Raw genomic sequence first — 25,978 nt, 5'->3', positions numbered from 1 at the left:
GATACAGCTAGCTGGGTTAATGTTTTCTGAGTTCATAATGTATTTGGGCAGAACGCCATGTAGATTTGCCAGCATTGAGAAGGACCTTTAGGAGACCTATGGTAATTTTATTTGCAAATGATAATATTGTTAATCACTCATTTAGGTCATCCTTGTGATGACTGGAAAACATCGAGGTACAAGTTGTCCTCAACTTTCGCCCCCAATTGAGCCCAAATTTTTTGTTGCTAAGTGAAACAATTGTGAAGTGAGTTTTGCCCCATTTTAGACCTTTCTTGCCACTGTTGTTAAGTGAATCACTGTAGTTAAATTAGAAATCTTCTTTTTTGTTTTCCCTAAAGAAAAAAGCCAATTCTTTCTCCATCCACTGTGTGAAGTCTTTTTCCTTTAAAATAGTATTATTTAACGTCCATCTAGATCTTCTTTTTTGTCCTTTCCATTTAATTGTCATTGGATTGTAATCTGCTCAAGTACTTGTTTCAATATTTATTTCTTGAATATTAGATATTAATTCTGTTGACATCCATATCCTATCTATTCTGGACCATGATAAGTGTCTATTTGAATAGAAGATGTATTTTTAGTTTTAGCATTTCTTTATCTCCATGTATCTTTTAAGTTTATTTCATCTACCATTTTAAAAAAAGATTTAGGGAGAGTCTTTCTGTTTTGCTTTATTGTTTTCTGTGCTGTATAGTCCAATTTATTGTCTACAATTCCATTAAAATCTCCCATCATAACTATATTAGCATAGTCCAGTTCAATTATTTTCATATGTAATTTTTTTGTAGAATTCTTCTTGTTTGTCATTCGGAGCATAAATTGCAATCAGGACTGTTTTCATATTATTGTCCATTATTTCCACCATTAGTATTCTTCCATCATCATCGGTATAGATCAATTTTGCTGGGGTGGTCTCTTTAATATATAAAACCACTCCTCTTTTCATTGGGTCAAGGAAGTAAATATTTTCCCTAATTTTGGCTGTACCAAAAATTGTTCATATTGTTTTTTAATATGTACTTCTTGTAGACAAATTATATCAAATTTTAATTTCTCTAATTTATGAAAGGTTTTCCTTCTTTTAACGGCTGAGTTAAGTCCATTTATATTAATTGTAATCATTTTTTTCTCTTCCGAAGTTATATTTTATAGTTAAGTTTAGCAGCTCTCATAGATCTTAGTTCACATTGTTCTTTGGCTTCCACCTTTCCACCTACTGCGCCTTCTTCTTTTTCAGTCGCCATTTGGCAGTCCTCTTGGAATTCAGTTAGTGAGATCTCTTTTTCTGCCTCTTCCTCTTTCCTTCCAAAAAATTCTGTATAAAATAATTCCGCTTTCTCAATTGAGTCGATTCTATGTCTCTGTTCTTGCCATGTGAACATTAAACCTTCTGGAATCAGCCATCTATAATTCACCTCTTTTTTAAGTAGCATTTTAGTCAGGAATCGGTATTCTCTTCTCATCTCTCTCACTCTTCTGGGTATTTGTTTCAAGACCACAATCTCCTTGTCTTTGTATTTCATTGTTTTCTCTTGCCACTTGCAATATTTGCATTTTAATGGCTTTCTTTGTAAATCTAATGTGAACTTCTCTTGGTAAGCTATTTCTCATCGCACATCTTGTGAAAACTTGATAAACCTCATCTATTCCATCCATCATCTTCTCTTGAGTTATTTCCAAAGCTTCAGCCAGTATTTCTATCATTATCTCAGCTAGGTTTTGTCCTTTTTCTTCCTCTACGTTTTAGAATCTAAGATAGAATTCTGATCTATCCATCTCCCATCTCAACATACCACTTTTATCTTGTTCAACCACCATTAATCTATTATCAATATCTCCAATCTTCTTGTCTGTTCGTTTATCTTCTTCAATTTTTTGGAATCTCATCATACTTCAACATCATTTGTTGGATGTTCTCCACTTTTTCATCGGTTTTCCTTGTTCTTTGTTCAATGTTCTCTGTTCTTTGTTCGATGTTCTCTATTCTCTTTTCAATATTCTCTGATCTTGCTTGAATATTTTGAATTCCTTGCATAATCATCTGCAGAGTCACTTTTGTTCTTTTTCTTGCTTTAACATTGTCTGTATTGAACGTTGTCCTCCAGATGGTGGAGAGGAAGAAGTAGAAGTTGAAGAATCAGGAGCTATAAATTTCCTACTCATTTTAAGCAATTCAAAATCTTCAGGTTCTTCTAAACCTTAATCCAATTATGGAGTAACCAATTATAGTTCAAAATAAAAATAGTAGAAAAAAGAAGGCCAATAATAATAATAAAAAAAGGGAGGACAAAATTTCTTCAGGTTCTTGTATACCTTAATCCAATCAATAGTTAGATAAAGAAAAAGACTTAAGAAAAAAAAAGGAAAAGGAAAAATTCTTCAGGTTCTTCAGCACCTTAATCCAACTGAAAGATCTCAAATAGAAAAAAGTGCATAAAAATAAACCAGAAAGGTAGATGAAAAAACAAATATTCCAGGAAAGGGAAAAAAAAGGCTTTTAAGGCTTTCCCTTTAAAATAAAAAGCAAACATAGAGATGGACTTCCAAAAGAAAAAAGAAAAACAAAGACAAGCTCCAACAAAGCCAAAAACTCCAAATAGTTATTACAAAAAAAAAAAGATAAAAAAATACAATAAAGCTGGTGAGGAGGGATAGCACAACTTAAGAAAAGTAAAAAGGGCACACTGCACTTTGTTTGATTATCCAAGGTTCTTATTATAACTCTCTTCTCCAAAAACTTATCACCTTCCCCCCCCCCTACGTTTCAACACCAGACTCCAGCTGTTGATAGAAACCCAGAAGAGCACCTGCAATAATACTCTCCCATGCTCTTCCCTCTATCTTATCAAGTAGCAATGTCCTTGAAAAAGAGTCTCAATTCTTTCTTTCTCAGCTTTGTCTGGTCACAGGGAAATAGAATATTTTCAAGCCTCTAGTTGGCAGTGTTACTATTTTTTTTTTTAAAAATGAAATAACTAAAGGGAGCCTCTAGCCTAAAATATTACAAAATCAAAAAGGAGAAGAAAAAAATAGATATAAATGAAAAAAACAGTCCAGTTTTAAAATACAAGATCATATATAGAAAATCCAGCAATGAGAGAAAAAACATTACTTTGACATTCCTGTTTAAAATCGCCGCTTAATCACTTCTGTCAAAACTTTTACAGATTCTTTTCCTTAGGGTGTCCTTTCAGATCTTTTAAAAAAAAAAAAGTTCTCACCAAACCGGCACACTCTCTCTTTCTGTTCTCTTCCGTTTCAGAGCTGTCCCAACTTCAGCAGCTTTAATGGCTGCCTCTTTGACACTGGCAAGAAGACCTTCTCCCGGATCTACCAGGGACTTTGTGGTATCCCTGGGATCAACAGGATGCGCTCTTCACTTTCACTGTCTCTTTGGGACGGTTTAGATTTGATAGGACCGTCCAGGAGCAAAGATATCAGCAGTGATCTCAGACCTCCCAAGATCTCAAGCCGTATCGTCGCGACGCCAGCTCCGCCCTAATACAGCTTTTCTTACATTATGCTAATATTTCTTCCCCAGAAACATCCTTTCTGAAGGGCAGTCCTCTTTTTCTCAAAAGGAAGGACTCTGATATATTGATCAGGTAAGTAAAATGGAGTGTTCTCTTCGTTAAATAAGCTTAAATTTAATTTTATTCTTTATTTTATTTTATTCAAAAGGCCTTTATGAGAGCCCCTCAGAATTTGGGAGCAACCATGGAAATTAAAGATAGTTTTTCATTAGAAGTTCACTTATAGTTAATATGATGGTTCTATATTGAAATCTGCAGTAATTATAAAATAATACCTTGCTGGATCAGACCAAGACCATCGTAGAAATGTTTTCCTCATTTCTTTGGGTTGTTTTCAAACAGAAAATGGAGGCATACTTCTCTCTTGCTATTGTTTGCCTTCAGTTGTAATTTGGAAGTAGGCTACCTAACCTGGAAGGAAACACTGAGTCTTCCAAACAACAGCAGTTAACAAATCTGTTCTCTATGCGTTTATCCCGTTCCTATTTAATTCATCCCAGTTAGTTGCCATCACCACATCTCCTAATAGTAGTAGTCCTTGACATACAACAATTAATTTAGTGAATGTTCAAAGTTACAGCAGCACTGAAAAAAGTGATTTATGACTGATTTTCATACTTAATTACTGTTGAAGCATCCCCATGGTTACATGATCAAAATTTGGATACTTGCCAAGTAGCATGTATCTATGACAGTTGCAGTGTCCTGGGGTCATGTGACCAATGGGAGATCTTTGACCAATGGGATCTTCAGTAATCCCTCTTGGAGGCTGTTTATCAGGTAGCCTAACCAGGGCTTGTGTGCAGGGAGTTGTGATCCAGGAACATAGATGCATAGATTTCATAGACATTTTTTATAAAAATAAAAAATGCCTGTAAATCAGTGCTTGTTTGAAAATGGGCCTGCAAAAGGAAAAAGAGAGGGCTTAATGGGACAGTAGGAATATTGGCATTTATCAGTTTGCCTTCTGCTAAATGGATCTGACACAACTATGGTCTGCACCAACTATGGTCCCTATTTTTCTAACAGCAGAACCTTACCTGTGTGGTTTTGATTCTGTGAGAGTGCTCATCTTATACTGTTAACCAGAAAAAAAAAAACCCTCTACTCTAGATTGTAGTCTATATCAAATATCTTGAATCACATCATGCAAATGTTAATATGAAGTAGGAATCCTTGAAGACATTTACATTCTTTACATCTGGGTGTTTTCATTTTTGTAAACCTGCTGCAAATAGAGGAGTTGTTACTCTGACTGGGTCTCTCCAAATTCTACTACCTAAACCAGGGATGTCAAACTGGCAGCCCGTGGGCCAGATGTGTCACATGGAGGCCATGCCTACCCCAGGTCCGCGAATGGGGAAAATGTTGTGACACGTCACATGACGGCAACATTATGTGGTGAGTTTGACATCTGTGGCCTAGACTTTACTTTTTTTTTTTTTTAGATTTTTATCCTGCCTATTTTTTCATATTCAACTCAAGGTGACAAACATACTACCCATACCCCTTCTTCCTGTTTTCCCCACAGCAACCAACCTGAGAGATGGGCAGTGCTGACAAGAGAGCGCAACTGGCCCAAAATCAATAACCAGATTTCATGCCTCAGGCTTCAACTCTCCCTTGGTCTCTAGTCCAACATCTTACCTATTGCACCACCTGCATTTCTGTTGACTGTATCATATGAGCTATTGATGATTAGTTCAAGGCCATCATTTCAGCCAGCTTCATTTAGGTCTCATTCTCATGGTTAAGAACTGGACTTCAAAGAGAGCCCTTGCTTCAGATACAGTCCATCTGTTTTACTAAATGCCCAGCTGTAGACATGCAACACCCCCCCTCCCTTGCCCCACTTTCCACATTGCTTTAGCAATAACAGGTATAATTGTAGCAGGTTTCTGAGAAGCAATCTGATTAGCAGATGTTAAAAGGGGATGTTTTCAGCAGGTTCTTGGTGTGAAGTGGTAATTTGAGAGATCTTGTGCATGGGCTTGCTGAGCTCTGATTGATGGACTGTCTGCCTTTAACTCTGCCTCTGCTTTGGGAATTACATCATTTCCATAGCCCCCAACTGTTTCCCTACTCCATTGAGGCCAGGTGGAAATATTTATATGGAGAGCAGCCAAGTACCATTTATACAGCTGGAAGGCTGCTTTTCCCATAACCAAGACAAAATACAACCCCTCCTTTTTCACAAGACACACACCAGCTGCATATCTATTCAGGCCCCTTATCATATGAAGGCATACAGCCTTGGCAATTAAAGAGAAGGGGATTTGGTGTGTTTTGCCTGCAATCTCTTTTGATAAGTCTTCATTCTTCCATTGCATAAACTACCCTATATTATTCCTATTCTACTTGAAAAGTAATAATTGGAATCTCTGGCAAATGGTGATTGATTTGATTTCATCTCCTTTGTTTATCAAAGTTATGTTCAGCAACATAGCAGGTCCTGTTATCTTCTGTATAACATGCTTTTAGGTACATTACCTCCTGTCCCCAGCAGATGCTAACACGTAACCAACCTTGTCTGGGCTCAGAAGTCCAGTTAATATTTCCTGGTAATTCCAGGACTATATTCTAGTGAGAATTTTTTTTAAAAAAGTTCCACAAGAAATCAGCAGCAAATATCTTCCATATTGCTACCAAAAAACTTAAGCAGATGAATCTGTGAATTGACTTGGAGTTGTAGGAATATTTACATTTTTAATTGTTATATCTCAAATAATTAATATGTGTATTAGCTAAATAGATCCTGCCAAAAAGCATCTTTTCATTCCTAAGAATGTTTCTGAAATAGGAACTGTATTGTACTGAAAAAAAGCTCTTCTCATTTATTCCAGGTTTTTTTAACCTATCTTTACTGCATTTTAACATATAAAACATTGCATGTTATTCACACAATCCTGAGTGTCTGTGAATATATTCTGCACTTAAATGAAAACAGGAACGCAAGACATTCTTTGTTTCTCAGTGCTAGTGCTGACAACATAGTCTGACTCATGTGTTTTGTCTACTGTCTCCAGCATGGGACTTATTTGAACTTCAGGCATTATGGCTGAAATAGCTGGCCTTAAGTTTGAACTTCCTCTTTTTCCATCTGTCACTTTTTTCTTAACAACTTCCCTAATTGGGTGATCTCAAAATTTAAAACTTGAAAGCTCTTTTTCATTTTGTTTGTTAGTCTTTTTTTTCTTTCTAGATAAATATTGGTATCATTTTCTGACAAGAATCACTACCTGAGCATTTAACCTGTTTAAAATTACCAGAAGTTTTTTCTATGCTTTCACTTTGTCCCGCAGAAGACGTAGATAAACTGAATAGTATTGTTTTATCTTTTTTAAAGAGAGTGATTAATCTCACAGGGCAGTGCTGTTCATATATTCAGTTCAAATATGTTCAAACAAATTTATAATGTGAATAGGTGTGAAGGAGTTATGAAAGGCCTGTAAAGCACCCCCAACAGTCATAAAAGGTTAGCCCCTCCCCCATGACACCACTGCATGTTCGGTGGTCACACAGTGTTCCACAGTCACATGACCACAATTCGCTATGGGCTTTTTTTTTTTTGCTAGTTTGTGGCATCCAGCACTGAATTCAGTTGCAGCACCCATTCAAATGAATCGGTTCACTTTATGATCATAGTGTTCACTTAACAACCTTCATAAAAAAAGCCATAAAATTACTTCTGGTTATGTGGCTGCCTCAATTTACAATCACAACTACTTAAGGCAAGTAATTCAGGTGTAAGTCAAGGACTACCTGCATCAAAAGCTCCTGTGGCATTAAGGAGGACAATCCCCAAACTTACTCTCTCCATAGTTCATCCACAAGTGGAACCAAGCAATTGCCATTCTTTGCCCTGGTCTGAAATCTGACTGCCAAGGGTCCACCTTTCTTCTCTTCCTTCTCCTCCTCCTCCCCCCGCTCCTCCTCCTCGTGGGAAAAAAATCCCATGCAGTTTACTTGTGCCAAGCATTCAGCTTAATTCTCAAGATGAAAAACTACGCTGCTGTACTTTTCTGTCCTGAGAACATTTTTCACACTCTTGCTTGCTTTGTTTTCCATACCTTCCATCTTTTACACTAATATAATGTCTTTTTTGAGAAAGTGCTGCCAGAACTAAAGTAATTTTTCAAATGCAGAAATGCCAGCAGTGGATACAAATGCACAAGGCAGTATGATGCTGGCCATTTTATTTTAAAATCCATCCCTTATTATTCTCAAAGCAGAATAGCTGCAGAATCCTGGGCAACCGTAAATCAACAGATGGCCTTTGGGAGATAGAGAAGGTATCAACATGCTCAGTAGATCCCAAAACACACAAAAAAATACAAAAAATTGAAGGTTACTGCTAAATATTTCTGTTGTGACCTTGAGAAACAAGAATGAGCAAGAAAAAATCAAAACTTACGTAAAGAGGAAATAATGTCACTTGCCAATTTTTGCATCTGTGTATGCAATTTATACATACGCACACATAGATTTCATATGATTATAATTTTTTGCCTCAGAATGAAAGACTGATACATTTATTGTGGCTAAACAGTTCAGTTGTCACTAATGCATACATTTGTACCCAATCTTTAGAATTGTTGTGGTGTAAGTAAGTTTTTCCAGTGGATCTATCAACTGCTCTATTCAGAACAAGGGTGCCTCCTGTTTTTTTCCCTGTGGAATCTTCTTCTTTTTCACTTCCAAAGAATTGGATTATTTTAAAAACAATTTGATTGTTCAGGACAATTCTTATTCTGAAAGTTTTATCCTTAATAATGTGATTTCTGCCTTTCTGCCTAAGGTAATTATAATTAAGAGTAAAATAATCTTTAAGATATGCTGTGATTTTTCACGAGAAAAGAAAGAAGGATTCACATTGTTCCCTTCTGAGGTTCATTTGTAAAGATTGATGTATCTATTTCTATCCTCTGACCAATTGATCAGGACCCAAAGCTGGCAGTGCAGTGAAGAAGGTGACAGTCTATTTACTCAGAACGAGATTAGATTAGATTAGAAACAAGAAACTGCCCTATTTTCTCTGGAAAAGAGACAAGCCTAAATATGTTTTTGAGCTACAAAGAACCTCTTGTTCTGGCCATGAAATTCAGTTTTCATCAAAGAACAACGTAGTATGAAGGAGCTGAAAGAAATCACCATTTTCTTCTTTGCTAAACCGTTAGACAATATTTTAAATTTAGTAGGTTGCATTTTATATTAGCCATATTAGTATGTTTTGAGAATATATGCAACTTACGTAAACTTATGAATTCTTACTAGTTTCTTATTTTTTTTGTGGCCAAATGTTTTACTCAGTTACATTTCTGAATTTATGAACCCCTCTTTTAATTTTTATACCCCAAGTGTTATGACTTCATGATCAAATACCTTGTTTAGGTAATATTTTAGACTTTTCTAGAATATTGAGGTCTATTCCTTGGAAGACTTTTTATTATTTGTGGTCAGCTCTTTCTTATTTTCAAGGGTTTTGTAGAATTGGTGCTGATTTGCTATCCGCTGGAATTGAATTATTTCAATTCTATTATTTCAAAACTATTATTGTGGTTGGTTATACACTCAGCCAGATGTTTAAACTGAATTTGGCATTTTTATCCACCATCGATTCCTTCCCAAGGACCTGAGTTGTTGTTCTTATCATCATCATTATCATCATCCTTCTCCAGGTCAGTAAATGATGTTAGTAATTTCATGTCCAGCATGACTATGGAAGCAGTTCAATAATATATGCCAGTAATGGCGAACCTTTTCCGTGTTGTGTACCAAAAGTGTGCGCGTGTGTGCGCACTCACATGCCTGCATCCATGATGCAATGCATGCATGACTCCCTCCACCCCTACCCATGTGACCCCCCTGTGTGTGTACCTCTACACATGCACATGCAACCCCTGCACACCACATGCCTCTGTGCATGCATGCGCATGTCTCCCCCACACATGCACGGCAGATACCTGACAATCGGCTGGTGGGAGGTGTGCATGCGCAGTGGGGCTCTTCCAGGTGACCTTGTGTGCTGGCAGAAACGGCTCTGCGTGCCACTTCCAGCACACATGCCATAGGTTCACCATCATGGAGATATACCTTTGAATAAAGACTAATTTATATTTTGGGGGAAAAGATCAATATAGTTTTACTCTATCTGCCTATCTAAATTTGAAACAGTATTGTACTTGGTATATCTTTTGATTGATAGGTCATTATAAAGTAATTTTAAGTATCACTAAAGCACTTTTGGTTTAATTCAACATTTTTGAAACATGAAAATCACAGTTTAATAATTATCCATGGGGAAGATTTGACGAACTGCATAATTTCAAACAATGGATTCTTTAAAAATACAGAACTGCAAAACGATAAATAGCTGCTGGCTACATTGCTAGTATATTAATGTTGGTTCCTCCAACTTCAACAAAGATTATTAATATAGACAGCTTGTAAATGGGGTGCTTGATCCATTTTAGAAGCTTCAAGGTTTTTGGACTGAAAGTGTATGAACGGAGATGTAATATACTTTTCAGACAAGTGATTTGAAATTGCAAATTTTAATTTACATTCAGCTGATAGAAATGTATTGCAGGGAATATATTGTACATACAGAAGTGTTAGTAAATGGTGGAGGCTTCAATGCTGATTTTGATTCTTCACTTCATTTAGTGTTTGATTTGTGTAGGATTAACCTGATTCAATTTTGATTAACTTTTGAAGATTTTGTTGTTCATCTTGTATTTAAACATCCTATTTATGGCTCACACATAAACATCTGCTGTTAATGAGGCAATATACATTAAATAATTCAGATTCATTTTGCAATATACTAAATATTTTGCTGAGGGGATCTGCTGCTAAGCCTGTAATTTGAGGCTTTCGAAGTAATTTCTCAAACCATTCCTTCTCTTGTGGCTAATGGGTGAGGCTTATATGTGCATGTGTGTGAGAGAAAAAGGTTTACTCCCCAGTCAGCCTGTTGGTATTTATATCCTAATTTCTTTTCCATGGTAAATTTAGGATATTTTTAAAAATAAAAATAAATATTTCTGTATTCATCCAAACTGAAAATTGTCCCTTGCTATAAGCGTCAGCATCAGTCTACTTAAAAATTAAATTTATTTATTTGTCTATTAGATTTATACCATGCCTTTTCTTCAGGAGTTCAAGACAATGTACCTATTATTCTTTCCTTTTATATTTCCCTACACCAGTTTCTGAGGAAAGTTGAATTTGATACATACATTGCTAGATTTCCTTTTTCTCTCTAGTATACCTTAGCTGGAAGGGATCTTGGAGATCCAATTCCCTGCTCAAGCAGGAGATCCTATACTAGTTTAGATAAGTAATTATCCAGTTTCTTCTTAAACACCTCCACTGATGGAACAACTACAACTTCTGAAGGCAAGCTGTTCCACTGATTAATTGTTCTGTCAGGACATTTCTTCTTAGTTTTACGTTGCTTCACTTCTTAATCAATTTCCATCCATGGCTTCTTGTTTTGCTTTCAAGTGCTTTGGAGAATAGGTTGACCCCCACTTCTTTGTGGCAGCCCCTTAGATGAAAAGTATGAGCATGATTACATTGGATGGGGAAGTGGTAATCTATTTTTACATTAATTATTCTGAAGTGCAGAGTAGTTGGTTACATTCTTTTGCTACATGTGTATGTATTGCAGAGCTTCCTTTCCCCAGCCTCCAAATTTATTGGAATTATAGCCTATATTTCCAGGTAGAGGTAGCTGTTGTTTATTTTCAAATATGAGAATCTAAACATTATAATTGATTGTATTTCCGACCTTTCCCAAGGCTTCAGAAGTGGGGGGAGGCTGTTATATGTTCTAGGATGGATTATATAGAGTTAAGATATACAGTATTTCATCTCCCTGAACATACAAAATTTTTACTTCTTAGTTGGCCATAAAGCCTTTACTTAATGACCAGTGCTTTTCAAGCAGACTAGTCGAAAGTATTGTCAAGGGGCTTATATTGCCTGAATTTTTTTTACTAATCAGAATCTTTTAAACTGAATCTTTTATCGGGATGTTACTTTCTGCAGAAAAACATTCCAAAAGTGCTTTCCTATCTACAGCATATAGCACCTTTATAGATATTTTAAAGTAATTATTCACATTTAATTATTTCTTATCCAAGCTAAACTGGTACAATATCAGATCTTGAAACACCTTTTTGATCCTTGTTTAATGGGGCAAAAATAAGGAGTCAAATCTGGTGGTGGGAGGAAGCTAAGGAAGGGAATGTTGAAATACTCCATATAGAAGATGACCAGGGTATTAGTGATCATAAGCAGGATTTCCCCAACCTAGAAATGGGCACAGTATGGATTTATGGTCATGGCTGCCACCTGCTGTTTCAGCCTAGAGAAAAAGAATACTCCTTAATGATGTACTATTCTGTCTGAATATAACACTATCACAGATAGAGAATCCACAGAATTAGGGAATCCTGAAACCCATAATCACTTTGTCTTGTTTGGTTGATCTTGAGCTGAAGCCTTTCTTCCCCATTCCAATCAACTATGGGAATTGAGATTGGGAGTTGCAGTGTTTTTCTTCCTTTCTCTATGATTGGTTCTAACTGATATTGATAGGAGGGGACAGATTGAATCCATATTTATGGTTTGTGGGCTACCACAGGACCCTATGTTCTTGTTCCCCTTGTTTAAAAAAATCTATATTAAACTGGATGAGTTCATTCATTGGCATGGGATTAGATATAGTATGCTGATGCTATCTTACTCCACATCTTAACCTGGTCAATCAATCAACTGTCAAATTGTGTTTGAGTGCCTTGAGGATATTGGAGTCTGGACAAGGAGGAACAGTTTGAAACTCAACCCTGTGTATAGTTGGGTATTCATGGTGCAATAGATTTTCTATTTTTGGTTCACAGCTGGTTTTCCTTCACTCATACCTGCTATTCAAAGACCAGGTGAACCTTTGCTCAAATTCATCTAGTGTGCTAATTGTGCCTTTTCCTGGATGGAGTCCCTTCTTGCACTCAAGTCACATGTGCAGACTACTGTAATATGAACCACATGGAACTATCCTGAAAGATCACATGCATAATTACTTATTGGCGTAGTAAGGTTCATCTATGTAACACTTCTGCCACACAGTTACCAATGAACTTCTAAAGCCATTCTTGGATGTGCAAGTGTTGAACACATAAAAAAAAGTTTGGCTGCATTGGCTATGGTCCATAAACCTTTAAATTGGAATAGTCCAATGGAATTGGCACACGAGTCCTAAATTATCTCATCTGATGGATGTGCCTGCAATGGTTGTAACATTAGCAAGGTGTTTGCATGACAATATTTTGTGACCTTGCCATGGGTTAACATTTGGTAGGAATCCAGCTGCAAGCCTTGCTAGTTGTATAGTTTTTAGGATTTGGATCAGAAAATACATTTCAGATTTGTGCACTTTAATTCAACTGGATTGCTAATTATAATGATTACCATGATTTTCATTTATTGAGTGAAGAAATACATTTATTTGCTTCTCTCTATTTATTTAGCACCATCATGCTTTTTCCTAGAGGTGTAGAGGAAACAAGGTATATGTGTGCAGGCAGGTATTTGTTAGAAACCAGATACCATGCCTTCCCTTTTTTTTTTTTTAATGTAGATGGATTTTATAATGAAAAGATGTTCCAAATCTCTCAAGATGGAAAAGATCTTATTTTTATTATTATTTTTGCAGCATTTGGAATATTTATTACAAACTGATAAAGTTGTACGCCTCCACCTACCCACCTTCTGCAGAATTCTTGCATGTTGGAAAGAGTATATAATAGGATTTCTCTTTTGACTGCAAGAGCCTTGCTTTTTGGCAGGCTGTTCGGAAATGCCTTCTATAAGGTCTTTGGAAAACCGCCTGGAAATTTCAGCGAATCCAGAATGCTATGATAAGACAGTTGATTCCATTATTACCACGGCTTCACTGTTCTATTTCCAAATCAAAGTTCAGGTTGCTGCCTTTAAAACCTTGAACATTTTGCAGTCAGGATTGCTGGTGTTCTGTTCTCCAGATTTGTGGTTTAGACAGAAACAGGCTTTCTCAAATGTGCTGGCCAACAGATGAATTATATTTAGCTGAGTGGGCCTTTATCTGGCTAATCTGTAGACTTTAGTTGTATGCTCCCGATTGGATGGGGAATCATTTTCTCTTTTGGCAAGCAGTAATCTTTCCCCGTAAATTTTTGTTAACTACCTGGTGAGCAAAAGTAATCATTGGATTAACAGTTATTGAAAGATTCAGTTTCTCTGAAAGGACATTCTCAGGAAATAGCTGGGCTGTGCCTAGGTGTTCATGGGTAAACTATAGCCTTGCCCTAATTCTCTTTTTGGACAGCAGAGGTTTCTTCCTGGCATATCCTTTATCTACTGATATTGTTGAAATGAAGATTAAATACCTCTGTATTGAAATAGAATAAAAAGTGGAACATTTCAACGGAGTGAGTTTAATTTTTCACATAATTCTATATCACATATCACATCCAAGTGTATGGATTACATGGTTGTAATGAGACAGCCTGCATTTACAGAGTGAAAATGCCATGGTTGTAATATTAGTCTTTACTGTGTTCCCCCATCCTCCTAATGTAACTTTTGTTTTAGGTTAGTAAACTGTTCCAGTTGGAATCCAGGGTGCAGGAGTGGGAGGAAAGGAGAAAAAACAGGCGATTATTAGTCAGTCTTAATTCATGAATGCCAGAAAGCTGAGAAAATAGCTTAGTAACAGAGAAGGTTTGTTTTCTTTCTAAGTCACTTTCTTATATCTGTGCACTAATTCTCAGATAAGGAAGCCTGGGTGCTGTGAAAAGATTAGTATTCATTCTTATCAATGAGAATTGCTTAAGAGGGTGAAAGCAAATTCTGTCTCTTAAGTTTTTGTTATGTCTTTTTTCCCTCTATAAATTGTTCTTCTCATAATAGGACTAATTTTTTGATAACACCAATAGCACTTAGACTTATATACCACATTATAGTGCTTTACAGCCCTCTCAAAGCAGTTTACAAAGTCAGCATATTGCCCCCAGTAGTTTGGGTCCTCATTTTACCCACCTCGGAAGGATGGAAGGCTGAGTCAACCTTGAGACTGGTGGGATTCGATCTGCTAAATTGCAGTAGGAGTAGCTTACAGTACTGTACTCTAACCACTGCGCCATCAAGGCTTAGCAGAAGCCTACAAACATAAATTAAGTGGAAAATTAAAAGCATATTTTAGAACTCCAATTTTCCCACTTCAATTTGACCATTTTTTTTTTCATACAGGGGTCTATATGTTTTGAATCCCAAGTCTGCTTTCATTGTGATGGTGGTCGCTGAGTTGGAATATATATTGAAAATAGTGCAACTCTTTTTCATGTGGTTTGTGCAAGATTTTAATGAACACAATACAACTTACTGTCACATAATCCAAAAAAGCTTGACATGCTTTTATTATTATTTGTATGATTGTTTGCCAGTAGCATTGCTACTTCTCACCTTCATCACGTTTCAGTACATTACTGCTTTTATACATTGGAAGCTCCCTTGGAGAGTTTGATTCTGAAGTGATCTATAAACTTTAAACAAATGTTGGATTATGTGGGTTTATTGCTTGTCTAAATAGCATCAGGCAGTGTCAGAAATTGAATTGCTCAGTGTCTGTTGTTCAAATCTATGAGTTTCCTCATAGTACTTTTTGTGGAATTTCTTATGTTTTTAAAAAGAAGGGCATATTATACTGTATATTCATATATGTTACATATATATTCCATTATCTCTTCCTCATAATACAATAAGTAGGATAATTATGAATAGCCACATAGATTTGCAGGTGATACCCATCTAGGGGAATTGAATCTTCAAGGAATAAATGTTATTTCCAAATGATTTTGATAGGCTTGAATATATTACACCAGATCCATCAGGATGACTTTCTACTGTGTCATAGTGTGACATGTCCTGCATATGAGCGGTGGGAGGGGAAAATCAAATGTATACCGTATTTCCCCATGTATAAGCCACCCCTTTTTTCCAAAATTTTCAAGCCCAAAAAGTAGGGGGGTGGCATATACAAAGCAGGTACACTTTTTATACGTGAAAAATGCATAAAATAATAAAGTAGGAATAAACTGGTTTTCCATCAGTATGCTATACTTTTTTGTAAAAATTGTACGTGATGATACGATTACGAGTGCGAGTACACGATAGAAATGCATACGCTAGGCATCGGCCTGAATGCTTCGTTCCTACTCTCGTTCTGATGCGTAGATTGCTAGCGTCGCCCGCACCGCTTTCGGCGTCATGACCGAAGTTGTAGATCTAGACGTCGAATTTTGTTTCTTTGTAAATTTTCTTTCTTCATAACTTGTTTCTCTAATAAAATATTTTTTTCAAAACTTCACAGTCCAAAAATTGGGGGGGTGGCTTATACAAAGGGGGTGCTTATACATGGGGAAATACGGTAGATAAGTGCAGTATCTAGAAGTACTAGTGAACTACATTATTAAGTTGAGCTGAATGAACTGAACATGAATAAGCAGTATCATGTAGCAATTGAAAGGGCCAATGCAATTGTGAGCTGCTTTAATAGTGCCCAGAGCAAAGGAGATAATATCATTATACAAGTAGTCCTCAACTTACAACACTTCATTTAGTGACCATTCAAAGTTACAACGGCACTGGAAAAAAGTGACTTATGACTGTTTTTCACAGTTATGACCTTTGCAGCCTCCCTATGATCATGTAATCAAAATTTAGATGCTTGGCAAGTGGTTTATACTTACGATTGTTGCTGTGTCCCATCCAAGGTCATGTGATCACCTTTTGAGCAAAGCAAAATGAATGGGGAAGCCAGATTCACTTAACAACCAGGTTACTAACTTAACACCTCCAGTGATTCACTTAACAACTGTGCAAGAAAGGTCATAAAATGGGGCAGAACTCAACAAATGCATCACTTAAACAACACAAATGTTGGGCTCATTTGGGGTCGTAAGCCGAGGACCACCTGTACTCTTCACTGATAAGATCACTTCCAGTGCTGATCCAGTACTAAGCACCATGCTTTTAAAAGAATGTAGAGAAGTCCAGGAGGAGTTCATTCTAGACTCTAGAAATCAAACCATTGAGGAATGATTAAAGGAACCAGACATGTTTAATTTAAAATAGAAGTCTGAGGAAGTTTAATAACATCTACAAATATTATATCAAAAAGAAGTGTAAAAGATAAGCATTAGTCCCAAGAAAATACATGTTTAAATTTAATATAAGTATTCATTCCCAAAGGCATAGAAGTGATACTTTTCTCTTATTTATTGTTTGTTTGTATGTTCTTTCATGATATTACCTTTTTTATGATTGTGTATTTTAATTCATTTGTACTATAGATCTCTTATTGGCTTCTTTATATCCTTAGTGAGAGGCTCTAAATTGTGGCAAGAAAAATAGGGATAAACATAATAAGTAAACCTTGCATTAGATGCCTAAATAGATAATGATGTAATCCAAATAAGCAAGACTCATCTTTTATCGCTCTGTAATAAATGGTTTTACAGTGAAATGGTTCAAGTTCAAATTAGCAATGAAAGAGATGCTGATTATTTTGAGCCGGGCATTCATTCTCTGTCCTTGAGAATGGAAGAGTTGACAAATGTGTGATACACCCTCCCCCAACATTCAGAAGAAGGGCTGTTTAAGGAGAAGAGGTGATATAGTCAGATAAATCAAAACAATTATATCAGAATAGCCAATTTAGGCAGTGCTGTTAAATTCTGAAGCAAATAGTAATGTAATAGTTCCCTGAATAAATTACTCAAAATTGAGTAAAAAGAGTTTATTTTATTTTATTTATTTATATCCCATCTCTATTATTTTTATGTATAACTCATGAACATCCAACACACCTTCCTCCTGTTTTCCCCACAACATCCCTGTGAGGTTAGTTGGGCTGAGAGAATGACTCTTTTTTTGCTAACAACACAAATTCATTGCCCAAATCACAACCGGGACATTTAAATAAGAACTTCCTGATAAGAGATAAAAAGGACTTTCCAATAAGCTGTTTTGGCTAATGAAGAAAAAAATATCAGAAGCAGTCGGGTAATTTTGGAAAGATAGAATCTACTGTCCATTGACTGATCTGCTGAATAACTTGAAAAATGATTAAGGGTATGAATTTTGTTATATTTGTAAAGCTCTACTTCAGGGCTATCAAACTCAAGGTCCGTGGGATCTTAGATCCGGCCCATGGGGCTGGCCTGGAAATAGCAAAGGACCAACCTGCGGTGCCTCTGCTAGCAAAAACAGGGTGCGGGGGTGCCACATGCCCTATTTTGGCCAGCAGGATGCCGCAGAAGGCTGTCCATTCCATCCCATCTCCTCCCCTGCCCCCCCACCAGCTGGCCCTCAGAGGACAATTACAATGCTGATCCGGCCCTCGAAAAAATCCATTTTGACACCCCTGCTCTACTTCATGTAATTTAGAATTTTTATATAGAGAAATAAGGTTTGCAGTTCAAATACTTATTATTCCCTACAATGAAACTGAGGGGAGGGGGAAAGACTCCTGATTCGCTTTGAATCAAACCTTCAGTATCAAACCTTCGCTTTGATTCTGACTTCTAATGATGGTTACACAATAGAAGTCCCATTGCTTATCTGGTCTGTGATATAGTTTGCATCCATGTAATATGAATGTGGACTTTCTTCTAAAAACTGAAATTAAATGCATATGTAGCAGTTTTGAATGCCATTTAAATTTGATGTGGAATAAAACTCTTATGGGCTTTCCTCCCCTAAACAAAACATAAACATCTGTAAAATTATGATTTCAGAAGAAAAAGTTAATGGTGGATTTTAATAATTACAATAGGGAATAGTGCTCACAGTCTCTGGTGGTGTTGTGTGATTTGGGTGGCTATGACTTAAATCTATAGAGAAACAAGTAAACTAGAGCTTTTTTAACTAATTCTTTCCAGACCTTGTTTGATTTGCAGAAGACTTTGGTTGTTTCACTATGTTATAAATTTATGAGTTAAGGGCCATATAATATCTATAAATCTCATTTAGCGCTTGACTTTTTCCTGGCTTAAATAAATCTCAGCAGAGATGAAAATTGCTCTTGTGTTTTTGTATGTTTGTGAGTAAGGACCTGTAAATAGAATAAATTAAATTGTGTTTTTAAATATAGATTTTTCTAAACAATTTTTAAAAGAGAAAGGAAATACAATACAGACTAATTCAATGAAAATCTTTTTTTTTAATGGAATTTTGATCAAACATATTGGATTAAAAAACTTGCTGTTTTACATAGATCTTTAAAGATATGCATAACAGGTATGTTATTGAAGATTATTATTAATATAGACATGATGCTGGGACCTAGGGAATTAGAGAATAAATTTAATACCAACAACTTGACCTCAGAGGGGTGGGGGAAGAGGGTGAGACCACCAGCTGGGTCGAGGGGAGTCGCATCTCCCCTCCCTAGCTAGGTATTACTCCCCTGGAAGACAAGGAGAAACGGCAGTTTAATGGCTGCCCTGAAGACGGAAAGCTGCCGGGACCTGAGCATGCGCTGGAGCAGTGAAGTGATGAGCGACGTGTAATCAGACAAAAGAACTTGATTTTTTCTTAATAACAGAAAGAAAGAAAGAAAGAAAGAGCCCGCGTTTAAGAGTATCATAGCGGAGGAAAATAAGAGGAAAATATAAGGTAAACAAAATTGGAGTATAAAAATCTACAACAAAATTAAAGACTAAATTTGGAATAATATATATAATTTGGCATTAATTAGGCATTGGACAAAATGCTGGACTTGCCTGGAATTGACTATTTTTAAGAAAGCTAATAGTGGAAATGATTAGAAATTAACTTTAATACAATTGAGAAAAGAAAAGAACTTTGAAAAGTGGAAAGTGATATAGCGCCATCTAATGGTTAAAGACTTTTCCTTTAGAATTTTATGGAAAATCATTGGTCTTATAATTGTTAAGAGATAAAAGACTAATAAAATAGCAAGAACCCTGGAAACTTAAAAAGGGGGGGGGGAGAGAAACTGTGCTAAGAGGATACACAAATGCAATTTCCTGGGACTGTTGGGTGCTGATTGTGATAAAGAGACAGAAGGATTAATAAGGGAAATAAAGACAAAAGGAGACTTTTGGCAAAGATCGCAACAAAAGGTTTTGAATTTTAATAACTCAACTGATTAACAAAAAAAATGGAAGAAATAAGCAAAGAGTTTGAGTCGGAATTGCAAATTGTGAGAGGAATGCTGAAAAAAGGAAGGGAATTACTGGACATACTGGCAAAAAAAGTAATAGCAATGCAGTCCGTACAAGAACAAAGAAATTTCACAGAGGAGGAGTTAAAGGAAGAGGAAAGTGACTCAGAATGGAGAACAAGAAATATTGCCAAAAGACATTAAAGGAACTAAAACTATGATGATAGACTTAATAAAGAAAAGAGAAAACGCTCCCAGGATTAAACAACAGAAGAAGAAACTTCAAAAAAGAGAACAGGAAATGGTGGGGGAGAAGATGGGTGACTGGCAGATGGAAATAAAAAGGAAAGATTGGAAAAAATTAGAAAAGGGAAAGCTAGCTAAAATCAAGAGAAATGACAAGGCTGAGAGATTTAGAGATAAGGGTTAGATATGATATAAAAGGGGGATGCCACATGGTAATGTATTTGGGTATTTTTTATTAGGAATTTAGAATGGGGAAATTTGAAACTCAAAATGTATTGGAAATTACCCTAAGAATATTTTATAACTATATATGAGAAAAGTGAAGATGAAGTAAGAGATGTTAAAGAAAAAATATGAAATGGTTATAGGAATAGTGTTGCAATAAATATAAGATATATTGTAGATTGAGGAATATACCATGTGGATCCTAAATACATTAATTTTATTTTAATTTTTTTTTGTGTTTATTATATGTTGGTCTTGAGTTAATTAATTAAGATAATGTATAAGGCAAAATAAAATAGGTGGTAAGCTGAAAATGGAAATAATAGGGGATAATGAATTGGAAATATATGTGAGGAAATGATTTTGATATTGAATTAATGAATTGAAATATGAAATGGAAATTTATTTAAAGATTAGTGGAGTGGATAATAATTTGATGTGATATTAAATAAGAAAGTTGGAAATGTAAGTATGACTATGTATAAATGTTGTAATCTGGAATCACGTTGCTCACGTGAAGAGATGTGTAAAATATAAAAATAAAAAACCTTTTTAATAAAACAAAAAAACAAAAAACAAAATGGAGCTTCTTCTTTAAATGTCTTAGCTATATCTTGTTTATTCTGTGATTACTCCCACTATTATTCGTTACTATTATTTTAAAATTTATTTAGTATATTCCATACTTAATTTTAGCCCTTGCATCTGAGAATAGAATTTTTGCTCTACTTACAAGTTTAGAAAGATGTATAGTAATTTTGAGGTCTTCTGATAAATGTATCTGAAATTACAAATTATACAAACAAATTAAAGAACTGTAATTTATTCTAAAGTAAAAATTACTCTTCTTTGTGTACAAAGGTGTTAAAAGGGACAAGGCAGTTCAGGAGACCAAAGCTGTTCTGTTGGTTTGATCCTGATGTGTCAAACAATTGAGTAATGTTGGAGGATAACTTTTTAATAAAATATTTGAAAGCGATAAGGTACCCATTCAACCTATATTCAGTTTGGAGCCCAAATTGCTGTATATCCATTAAATAATTAGGTAAATGTTTCCTCTCAGAAAGTTTGAATGTTAGAAAGCCAATGTGTGGTTTTTTTTCTTTGCATGTATGTCTCATAATAAAGCATCTTATCCTCTGGTGATTATTCTCCAGTGATCACTTAATGAAATGATAATAACATGGAAGTTTGGTTTTTTTTAGATGAGGTGTACTCCTGCTATTGAGTACTGTGAGAAGTATTTCTGTAATTCCATGTTCATTTCCTGGGCCTAACTGCAACTTAGTTTTTCATAGATTCTAGAGTTACTAATTCTTTTGTTATTTCATATTTCCTGCCGATTAAACTTTGAATGGTCAAATTATCAAATAAATTATAATTTTGTTTACTGTGCTATTTACCCTTTTAACAGCGTTTTTTCTAGTATTGGCAGAGTCATTTTAATTTTGGTTCAATAAATAAATAATTATCTTGCATATATGCCACAATAGCATAAAATTTAATATCGTAGTCGTTCATTGGGATTCTGGTGCCAATAGCAAAAGTTTGACAGTACGTGGTGCTGAATTAGCTGATACATTGAAGCAGGGGCGGACAACTTATGCCAACTTTATGACCTGTGGACATCAAGTCCCAGAATTCCCAAGACAGCATAGAAAGTAAAATGCCATGGTTGCCCACTCCTGCATTAAATTTACCCTTTGACAGTAAGGTTGCACCTGTCCTGGGTAGGATAGTCTGTCTTCATGGGTTGGATTTCTGTTGAAGTAGCACTGCCATCATGTGGTGGAGTGTTATGGGAATATCTTTCCTAGACAATACATTTATTCATGAGGAACTTTTCAAGATTTCGCCCTTTATGAGTTTCAGGTTTTCCACTTCTCCCTAAGAAAAGGAAAAACTTTTGCTGTTTTTCTTGTTCTGTGTGTCTTATTTATTTATGCTTTCTCTCTTCCAAAAAACTGACTTTGGTTTTAATGGTTTCTGGCTTTTTTCTTTTTCCTGATTCCTCTGAGAATCTGTTTGATAAATAATTCCCAGACAATGTTAATAAAACATTTAGAAGTTGGGAGTTTTAGATTTTAAAATTAATTGCTGAATCTTCAATAGTTAGACCATTCCCCTTGCTCTTTCATGTTTTGGTAAGACTTATTATCACAGAATGTTTCATCAGGCAGACTTATCTGTTGTATGGATTTATGTTTTCATTTTTTTAAAAGAAAGAAACCTGTGAGCGTTAAATGTTCAGTGTTCCCTCAGTTCAATCTTCCAAGGCTCAACAGGAACCTCTAAAATCAAAGACGTATAGGTGCAGTTGCTTCTTTATAAGTACCAAAACGTTATTTAGTAACAAATTTCTGCATCTTGTAGCATAAATGTTATTCAGTAAATTATTTAATATTATCAAGTAAAACAATGTTGTAGTTGACTTTCTATTTTATAGCCAATAAAATATAGTTTTCTTCAATGGCATTAACTCTGATTTTTATAGGCTAGAAACTTTAAAGTTACACATACTTTCTTCGCTTTGTCTATTTTACACATACTTTCTTCGCTTTGTCTACTTTGCTACAATTTGCCTTTTATTGTAGATTTTTTACTGGAAAAGACAAAACAGTTGTAAAATATTCATATTTATTACAAATTACTACTACATATATGTATTTGGACAAATGAAATTTGGTAAATGTCAACATTCAGAAACTGAATATCCTAGTTAAATTTTGTTTTCAGTGTATATTGTAATAATATAAACAATTATAATAGGTAAAAAGCTTAAGAGGTATTAATCTGTATTCCATTACCTTGGGGAAAGATGCATTTTGTAATAAGTATAACAAAAAATCGGTCATGTCAGGATACTACAGCATGGACCAAACACACTCCATGATTCTAACAGGCCTTCCCTCAGAAAACTAGCCAACCTTATTAAACTGTTTTAATTTTAGAAAACAATTAAAAGTATCACGGTTCCAATCACCTTCAGTCTTGCTGATCATAAACATCCATCACAGATATGTTTTAGTGGTGGGTTTACTCTTTTGTTGTTTATATTGTTCCCATCTGATTTTTAATTTTATGTTGTTAGCCTCCCAGAGTTCTTTGGGGCTGGCATGTATTATAAATACCAAGAAGGAAAGAAAAGAAGTACTTCTTTACATGTACAGTATTAAGGTTAAATATAGGCATTGAGCTTAAAGCCTCATACATTCCAGCTGGGAACAAAGTCCACTGATCACACAATAAAGAGCCAGGATGTTTTAAAACAGAAAGGATCTATCAGAATCAGCAGTATCAAAACAGCACACGGATTAGCCCTGGGAGCCTCTTAAGGTAATATTTAACTAATATGTTACCATAAGGCAAAGTAGGAAGATAAAGCTGATTGTCCCAGGATAAAAAGTCAATAGAATGTGGGTATTCATGTACTCATCCATCCAACTGGTCACTAACACATTAATTACTACAGAAACGTCTGTGTTCCCAGTTCATTAGACCCACAGAGTATAATCTTGCATATACGCACACACACAAACACACCTATATGGCACGTGGCTGATGAAGCAGGCAGTGAAATAGAAGTATTTATTCAAGTGCTGTTCTATAAATTGCAACAAGTTTAATTATTTATTTTGCTGCAAAATAGAGCTACCCATCCGGAAATGGCAAAGGTTTCCTTTCTAGTGCAAATGTGAATGTAAACTCAGATGGGTATAAATGATCCTTTAGATATACCAGTGCCATCATCTTCAGTGTTTTATGAGAGGAAAATAACACTTTGAATTAATCCTGAAAACAGGATGTGACACAGTAAAATTAACAGAAATTATGTGATCTGAGAACAGATTCAGAATACAAATAATTTTATATCAGTTGACTTTCCAAATCTTTTCAAAGGCAGCAGTGAAAAGTAAGGCACACAACTGTAATCTAATCAGAATGTAAACAGGCCATGCATAAGTGACTGTGACAAGATCTGTCTCTTTGAGGCATGGATGCAACTAGTTTCAAAAGCTAGTTTCTAAAGCTCAAAAGCATTCCTATCTACTGTCATTAGCTAGTTATCCAGGACTGAAGATAAGAGAAAAAGAACAAAACGAGTGAAAACATTCACAGGAGAGCAAATTCTTGGCCAGGAACTGAGGAACTGAGATAGTAATGAGTAAGACAAAGCCAGAACTGAGAGGAAAAAACAGTAAGAGCAAAGAGATAAAGGAGCAAAGTAATAAAAAAGGCAAAAAGGGTGTGTGAGAAAGAAAGCAGCACAACTGTAAGAAGCAGGAGGGGAAAAATAGAAAACAGTAGAGAAAGATTTCTGCTAAAACAAGCCTACATTGATTGCAGTGACTGTACAATATGTCTTGTTCATATATTTAGATGCTGCCAGTAATATCAATTACAACATGTGAATGAGGATTTATTTTATTTTCATTAATAACCTTTTTGCATAGCATATTAACCACAGCCCCTAACAAAGAGCTTAATCTAATAAAATTACTACTCAGTTAAATATAGTTTGATACTCTTTTTGTAGAACAGTAAAATTTGACTTGTTTTCTCATTTGGAGGTTAAAAGCCTATAGCGTAGATTGTTTTTAAGCTTCATATGTTTTTATCATCCTGTATTTTTATATTCTTGTTCTATCACTGTTATTTATGCATTTTATTTGAATATTGGAGAAGGATGGGACATACATTTAGTAAAGAATGATAGTAAATAATGTTTGAACAATTCATATTTCTATAGTCAGGTTTTTTTAGTTTTGAGTGTTGGGGAAGTATGATTGATTTGATTCAAAAACCTGTTTCCAGAGTAACTTGCAGGTGTGGGAGAATTTATAGATGATGAACATGTAGTTCAGGGCTGTCAAATTCATGGCCCACGGGCTAGATATCGTCACATGCTGGCCATGCCCATGCCCAGTTTAGCAAAGGGGGAAAATGTTGCAATACATCACATGACACCACTGTGATGCCGTGAGTTTGACACCCCTGACATAGATCTGTAATGCTTCCTTTCTTTAACTTTTTAGTAATCATAATTGGTTGTGATTTTCTATTGCATTGACAGAGAGGGAGGATGTATTCCAGATCAAAGATTGCATAGTGATTTCTTTTGGGGAGAATATCATATCCAAGATTTTCTACAATTGCCTGCCTAACTTCTTTCTTTGGCTCTTCTTGTTTCTGGCTTTAGATTTTCTCAGATTCAAATGAATTCTAAGATCTACATCTTGATTAGGATGAGAGATCTAGCTTCATCCGTGCATATAATCTGAGATGTTCGGGGTGACCTAATTTTGATAAAATTTCATTCCTGTTTTTCTTGTTTAATAGAAAAAATGTTGGAAGTAGGTTGAAGTGAGATGGGAAACTCTAAGCAATTGCATCTAATTTGCTAACACCAACCATTTATTTTCTTCTGTAGAATAGAGGCAGAGAGACATCTGTATAGGAGGAATGTGAGAGCTGAGAATTTTGTTAAGTGGGACTAAACTGACAGGATGCCCTTCCCTCACTCACATGCATTCTTTCTGTAAGTTCAAGAATGTATCTTTAATTGGTAATAATTTAAAATAATCTTCATCCAAATAATCTCTCCTTCTGCTATTTGTTCAAAGCATTCTTAGAATGTGGTAGATCTAACAATGAATAACATTTCAGGAAATGAACGCCAAGAGTCCAACAGCTCTTCCTCAATTGAGACATCATATGTTAACCTTGTGTTTGGTAA

The 25,978-nt window shown here is 35.4% G+C and overlaps 1 protein-coding gene across 1 annotated transcript in view; it reads left to right on the top strand.

Annotated features, from left to right (window-relative positions):
* The window catches only part of LHFPL2 (LHFPL tetraspan subfamily member 2), a 99,665-nt gene that overhangs the window by 48,978 nt on the left and 24,709 nt on the right, over positions 1 to 25,978 (top strand). Inside the window, exon 3 of the mRNA XM_087927190.1 lies at positions 3,545 to 3,608. The gene's annotated coding sequence lies outside the window, so the exon portion shown is untranslated. The remainder of the gene's footprint in view (positions 1 to 3,544; positions 3,609 to 25,978) is intronic.

Source organism: Pseudonaja textilis, chromosome 2, assembly GCF_049901715.1.
Source record: "Pseudonaja textilis isolate UNSWEBS1 chromosome 2, rPseTex1.2, whole genome shotgun sequence".
Taxonomy (NCBI): domain Eukaryota; kingdom Metazoa; phylum Chordata; class Lepidosauria; order Squamata; family Elapidae; genus Pseudonaja; species Pseudonaja textilis.
Note: the sequence above shows the minus strand (reverse complement) of the source record. Positions and strands in the feature narration are given on the sequence as shown.